We start from the raw sequence: 7,841 nt of genomic DNA on the forward strand, positions 1-7,841 counted from the left end.
TATACTCAACCTTCCTATTTTTTTTAACAATTAAAAATTCCTCCTTCTTTATCCTTCAGGCAATTACAAAGGGGGTGATTTTTTAAAAATATTTCCCCAAATTTCATGTAATGCTATCAAAATTTCCTCCTGATATAAAAAAAAAACTTTAGGAATTTGTCACACTTTCTCTCATCAGCCCCACCAATGGGCAACCTAGGAACATCAGTATCTGGCACTCCCAAGGGTAGTCAACCATTCCTTATATACATTCAGCCTCACAAGGTTTTAAAACACAGAACAGCTTTATATATACAGTAAAGAACACAAAGCACTTACAACCAAGCCTATTAAGAGGCAAGACTTTCCCCACCAGTGGGACACCCATCTCCCACCTAGTGACCTATTTGGTCTCTCAGGCTTACCGTTCTGCTCTAGGTAGAGTCCCACAAATATAGGAGGAGGCTAGGATTCACTCCTTCATGTAGGTGCTGTGTGCCAGTGCTCTTTTGATAGCAGCTCTCCTTTGGTTGGTTTCTACCACTCTAATATCATTCTTTTCCATACCCTGCAGATGTTCTGAGTCCTGTCACATTCACTTGATTTTCTCTCCCCACTCCTTAACTGTTCTCCAACAGTCTTTAATAATTATTATTCCTTCTCTGGGAACTGCTTTTGAGAAGCTACCCCTAGAGAGATTACGCTATTATTTAAACTGATAATTCTACAGATCCTTTCTTTAGATGCCTCCTTAAATAATATTGGGTGTAATGTAACAAATAGGTCCTACATGTCCCAATATCTAACCAAAGGGTATCTTTAGGTAACTATTGGAAAAATGTGCACATGTGTGTGCTGTATGTGTGTATACATATATATGTGTGTAGGTGTATATATATATATATATATATATATATATATATACATATATGCATATGTATGTATACATCTATATGTGTATATGTGTGTGTGTTTTCTACTCTGATTCAGTTCATTTTCAACCCGTCTCATTTACCTTTTCCCTCCCCCAGTAACTGAAAAGTATACCTCCTCCTTATTATCCCCTTCCACTGAGTCCTTTGGGGTTTGGAAAGGTACTTCTTTTTACTTTCTGTTTATCTTTTTATCTATCATCGTCTTCATGGACACTTAGCTTGGATGATGCAAATAAACAGAGTCTGTTTTCATCAGCTCTCCAAAACAGAAGAGAAAAGGTCCTGGTGATTGCTCCAAAAGCAAGGACTTATCATTCAGATTCAAAGGTAAAATCCCTAAATATATTTATTATCTCAATTCCAGTAAATGTCATTCATGTTACCAAAACCTATATATTTTACATCTTGGGGTGGGAATTTTGACAGATATGTCCAAATATACCAATATTTTTATACTAATATAAACATTAATATCAAGTATCTGGCATAGACTTATGGGATTCACAGAGTTAGATCAAGTTTCAGTAATTACATACTTCAGTCCCCTCATTATATCAATGAGGAAACAGAGACCTAAAAAGTGATCTGCCCAAAGCCACAACTAGTAAACAGAAAATCCAATATCCATGCCCAAGGCCTCCAACTCCACATTCCCAAACCATTCTGTCTCCCTCCACCACAACCACCACCACCATCACCATCATTATGTCATTACAATAAATATCGGATGCCTCATATATTTATCATTTACTGTTAACTTGGGTTTTGAGAATAACCATCTTCTATTATGTGTGAATGTTCCGACAACTTAAAGAAAAGAGATGGAGGACTGCTACAAATCAGTTTTTAATAATGAAAACAAAAGAACAAAACAATTTCTTCACGTACTAAGTTGCAGATTTGAATTTTCATTAGATTCATTTCCCTCCAGATTTCTTCTGTTCTCTATGATAACACCTCAATTAAAAATGAACATAACAATAGCCATCTAATATTCTCACGATCAAAGAGCTAGAACTTGATAATCAGCCTGACTGGTCATAGGCTAGACACTGTGTTAGGTGTTGATGCTGGTGAAACATGAATGGCAGAATGAACTCTGAGCTAACCATTCTGTTTATGAAAACTATTCATGGCCAATCTTCCTCTTAGACTCTTTGGAAGCTGTATCATTTTAGGAATGTAATTTTTCATCATATTAAAGCTGATTAGAAGCTGAACAATTTGTGAAGATAAATGAAGATAAAATAATAACATCAATAGCGTTATCCAAATTTTGCCAATAAGCACATGAAACGTTATATCATAAATGGCAGAATACATACTGGTGAGAGTCTATGGAATGTAGACTTACCTTGCCCAGAGACTCATCTAGGAACTTCTTAGCTGATTGGTCACCCAAAAAGAGGTCCAGGCTAGAAAATGTTTTTTGTTAATTTTATTACTTATACTTTTTAACGAATATAGGAAAGAGTTGTGATTTTGTTAGTGCAGGACCAGTAAGAGGAATTCCTTCCAAGTGAGTATAGGTTGCAATCAATACTTGACATAGTAGATAAATTCTAGGGTTGCCTGAGGCACATTGAAGTTAGGTGGCTTTCCTGGCTAAGACCCATAAGAAGAAACTGAACCCAGGTTATTTTAATTCAAATCTCAGTTCTCTTTTTACTACCACAAAATACTTTAAAACAAACAAACAAAACTTCAATTTCTCTATATACTTCATTCTCTTGGGTCTTTGTTACCAGTACACTAGTAATGTTTTGTTGCGGTTTTGTCTTATCTTCATGTCAATAAAACCCAGTGGTTGAATAGACCTTTCTTTTGCATTTTATTGAGATTTAGAGACTTCTGTTCATTATAGAGATGACAATCTCCTAAATTCTGTTCTATTAATGAATAATAACTGTGATCTACCAGTTGGGATACCTTCAGCCTATACAAATATAAATTACACTGACGGAGTGGATTAGTATTCATGGTAGTAATGGGAATTCTAATATGCATCTTGAATGATAACAGATTGATAACAGATTGTTTCTTCTATATAAGACCTATTTTTTAGGTCACACGTGAGTTTGTCTGTGGACAAACCCGTCATCTGAAGGATATCAATTTGCACCATTAAATAGTTTTTATCTCAAATTTTAAAATTAAAGATCCTCCCCCCACTCCTCCCCCATCCCTACCCTTCCCTCCATCCTTGCCCTTTCTCCCTTCCCCGGCCTAGATGATGCTGTGGTGTAGACGGCCGAGTAGCCCATGGAGCCCGCGGACATCAGGACATGTTCTCCATAAGGGCCACGTACCTGAAGGGCGAGCTGACAGCGACCAGTGAAGACTATAAACTTCTGGAAAATATGAACAAACTGACTAGCTTGAAGTATCTAGAAATGAAAGATACTGAAGTAAACATAAGTAGAAACCTAAAGGATTTAAACCAGAAATAGGCAGCACTTCAGCCTTATCTGGATCGGATCTCTTTCATTGAGGAGCAAGTAGCAGCTCTTGAGTAGGCAGCTTACCAATTGGACACATACTCAAAGAAACCAGAAGCAAAGTACAAGAAGTCAGAAAGATGATGAAAGACTTCTTTAGCACAAAGACCTTGCAAGAATGTTTTCTAAGAGCTTAAATAAGTGGGATGGAACTTCTCAAGATGCTTCAGTTCCTAAAAGGAAGCTGCGCTGACGATCCAAGGAGAACCCCAGCCCCCACCTCTGGTTAGATGTGTAACTCTGGTCACCCCCGAAGTTTTCCTAAACCTGGATCCCCTGGAACCCCATTTTATCGTATGTTTCGTCGTGTGCCCTGGACCAAGGCTCAGAAATCAGGATCAACCCCGTCTAGAGCAGACACAGATGAGAGGCCCCGTCTCCGTGTCTCCTCCCTTCTTCCCTCCACCCCCACCCCCTTCATAACCTGTTCTTGATCTTAAATAATAAATACCGACCCATGAAAAAAAATTTTTAAATTAAAAAAATAGTGAGAAACCTTCTCTATAGTATCCCAACCCTAGCTGCTCCCACCTTCATACAAGTCATAGAGCACATGTAATCATTAAATATACGAGGAGAGGATCTTAGTGATCATTTAATCCAAGATTCTCAGTGTAGATATGAGAAAATTGAAGCCCACCATGGCTAAATTACTTGCCAGAAATATGAAAGTTACTGTACCAAGATTAGGACGCAGTTCTTCTGATTCCCAATTTAGTGATTTATACCAGAGGTGCCAGACATACAGCCCAGGTCACACAAAGCCCACAATGTTCCTGAGTTTGACATGAACCAGATTTTTAAAGATATAATTAAGAAACCTTTCATAAAATAAATAAAAATACAACATGGATAATGTTAATTTGTAGGTTTGCTAAATCAACATATGAGCTGCAGGGATATGACAACACTAATTTGAGTTTGACACCAATTTACATCATACTGTACTGCTTCCTATCCCCCTACTTATTCATTTTTCTGTTGTATTACTCCCTTGAACATTTCATTATTATAACTATATCATCAACTTCATTTTTCTGATAATTTCTAAAATTGCAGTAAAGATCAATTGCATGGTATGATGAAAAACACATTGAACTAGCAGAAAGCCTGATATTACAGATTCCATCTCTGCTGCTTGCCTGTCATATGACCTTGAACAAGTCATTTTACTTCTACAGGCCTTAATATCTTCACTTGTAAATTGTAAATACACCATCTCATAGAGTGATGGTGAAAATCACCTGAGATAATGTATATGAAAGTACTTTGATATCATCAAGTGCTACCTATAAATAAAGCAACATAAACCATTACCCCCTACTTAAATGTTTATTTTGATTGGTAGACCTTAAATATGAAATTTAGTCTTGGAAGGGCTCTTTTTGGTAATATTGGCCAGTGCCATCATTAACAGAAAAGGACAATAAGGCTCTGAGAGGTTGTTGGTTGTTCAAGGATACAACAGCAGAGAACGGTAGAGTCAGAATTAGAACCCACCTCCTCTGATTCTAAACTTAGTATTCTTTTTCAACTAGATCACACAAATATAGACAGTAAAGATAACTCTAGAAGATTAAACATGATATACATTTTTACATTTCCTGCCAATCCAAATATAAAACACTTAACTTTGTATTATTTCTTATTATATTTCATTAAAATTAATTGGGAGCTCAAACAAATAAATTCAGATCTAAACAATTGGAGAAATATTAATTGCTCCTATATTGTGGCGGTACAGTTATCTTTCACTTAGGTCTGATGATCCATGATCTCATTTGGCAAAGACACTGGAGTGGTTTTCCATTTCCTTCTCCAGCTCATTTTACAAATGAGGAAACTGAGGCAAACAGGGTTAAGTGACTTTCCCAGGGTCACACAGGTAAGTGTCTGAGGCCAGATTTGAACTCAGGAACATGGGGTTTCCTGATTCCAGGCCTGAAACTCTAGTCATAAGCAATTAATATTTCTCCAACTGTTTAGATCTGACTATAAAGATAGATAGATATAGAAAAATAGATATATGTGTGTATATACATGTGTGTGTGTAATCTATATCAAACTGCTTGCCTTCTCAAGGCAGAGAAGGGTGAGGGGAGGATATGGAACTCAAAATCTAAATAAAAAGAATGTAAAAAAATTTTGTTTGTATGTAGCTGAGAAAAAATAAAATAAGAATTAAATCCAAAAAAAATTAATTGGGAGTTATTGAAGATTCCTTATCAAGCTTGAAAAGGAATAACATTATAATTCAGAAGCTGTCTTTAATCAATGAATTTGTTAAATTGAATAATCTCTGACCAAATCATAACATCTATCAAAAATAAGATTTTTTTTCTTTCTACAAACCTGTTTAGCTTTTATTATAAAACCCAAAAACTAATTTCTTGGAACAAGGATTACAATAAGAGAACAAAAGCTTAAACTGGCCAAAAAAAATTTTTAAAAGATAAGGTGACTCAAGCTTTAAAAAGGAGATACTCAAATGATTCAGTCAAGGATGTCGAAGAAAATATAGACATCGCAGTAAATGAACTGCCTTTGCTTTTTTAGTAGTAATAATAAGAACCCCAGATTCTGAGACTTTTATTTATTTGTAGAACTCAACATAAGGCATTAGGAAAATTTCTCCATAAACTGTCCTAGATGTATCTGGGACAGAATTTTATTGACCTAGTGACAGTTCTAATAGGAAAATAATACTTTACTGAAAATATAGACTTTAATATATATATGTAGATAGATAGATAGATAGATAGATAGATAGATAGATAGATAGATAGATAGATATAAAATCAGCCTGTGCTCACCCAGAGAAATTAGATCTACTGATTTTTTTTAAGGCAATTAAAAAGAAGTTCTTGAAATTTAACCCCACACTCATACCTAAGATTAAAACTGCCAAACAGGAAGCGATATAGGCTGGTAAGATTTATCTGTTCTGTTTGGTCTTGCTTAATCTGCAAACAACATGCAAATAAAAGCTATTGTTGAGCTGGTGTTGTTTTCAAATATTTCAATGGACTCTCTTTCACTAGTGTGGTTGCTTCCCCCACAGGAGCAGATTATGATAGAGATGGAGAGAAAAACAGAGACAGAGAAACCAATAGGGAGTTTACAAAGTGCTTACTATATGCCAGGTCCTGAGCTAAGTTACATACCAATTCATATCTAATCATCTCTTTTTAAATTTTGTTCATATCTTTCTATAAATTCCCCATAGATGAGTCATGTGATGCCCTAGAGAACTTCCTCTGGAAGGTACAAAAAGAAAAGAAAAAAGAAGGCTGGACAAGTTATAAATTTAACATTCATCCCTCAACAATTGAGAGGTAGCACCAACAAACAATCAGTAAGTTACAAGTACAAAATGTAAAAGTTCTCTCATTACTAGAAAGTTTGAATCTGCCTGATCCTGTGTGCCACTTTGATACCTGGATTCAAGTTCTTTTTTGAAATTTAGTCAGATCAATATTCATTCTCTGGCCTCTTATTTCTGACCCCTGCAAGACCTAAACTGGTAAATAACTCTTTTCTGATGACAGTTTTCATTATCCCATTGGTATATTGTATTCACCATTACTCTAGGGTTCACTTATTGGTTTTCTTTAGAAATAGAAAGTGTTGCAAATTTAAGGTTACAATCATACCCTCTTAGTTAGAAGCAACCATAATTTATTTAGTCCAATTCTCCCAACTGAAGTATGAATTTCTTGTACAGCCTTCCCAATAAGTAAACATGTAGGCTCTGCTCCACTGATGGGAAGCTCATTACCTAAGAAGTCATTCTTTTTGAGGAAGGAAGGAGGGAGGGAGGGAGGGAGGGAGGCAGGGAGGGAGGGAGGGAGAAAGTGATAAACATTTACATGTGTACCCAATATTTCTGCTAAACACTTTACAAATATCTCATTTGATCCTCACAACAACTTTGGGAAGTAGGTATATATCCCCACTTTATAGTTGAGGAAACTGAGATGGACAAACATAGCTAGCAAGTATCTAAGACCAGATTTGAATTCAGCTCTACTTTTACTCCAGGCCAAATGCTCTAACCCCTATGCCACTTAACTGCCTCTAATACAACTAATCAACACAGAATTATGAAATTAGCTCACTGTAACTCCCATCCCTTGGCCCCAGTTGTGCTTTCTGGAGTCAATTAAAATAATCCATCTTCCATGTGAAATTATCTAATTATGCCTAGCAACTTTCAGATAAAAAAATTTAAAAGGCAATAATCAACACTGAATAAGAGTATTAAGACAGATAGTGGAAAACTTCAAATAAATCATCAACAATATTTAGGTCCTTAAATAGTAGCTGCTCCACAACAAGGAATTTGGCCATAGTCCCTGATACTTAAGTAGAGCCATACAAGAACCAGGGTGTGAGGTCTCTTTTGAGGGTGGGAAATGAGACAGAAGAT

The 7,841-nt window shown here is 35.9% G+C and overlaps 1 pseudogene; it reads left to right on the forward strand.

The window, feature by feature from the left end:
• The first annotated feature begins 3,199 nt into the window (after positions 1-3,199).
• Positions 3,200-3,538, forward strand: LOC140512749 (biogenesis of lysosome-related organelles complex 1 subunit 2-like; annotated as a pseudogene).
• The last annotated feature ends 4,303 nt before the right edge of the window (positions 3,539-7,841 follow it).

This window comes from Notamacropus eugenii, chromosome 6 (genome assembly GCF_028372415.1).
Source record: "Notamacropus eugenii isolate mMacEug1 chromosome 6, mMacEug1.pri_v2, whole genome shotgun sequence".
In the NCBI taxonomy this organism is placed as follows: domain Eukaryota; kingdom Metazoa; phylum Chordata; class Mammalia; order Diprotodontia; family Macropodidae; genus Notamacropus; species Notamacropus eugenii.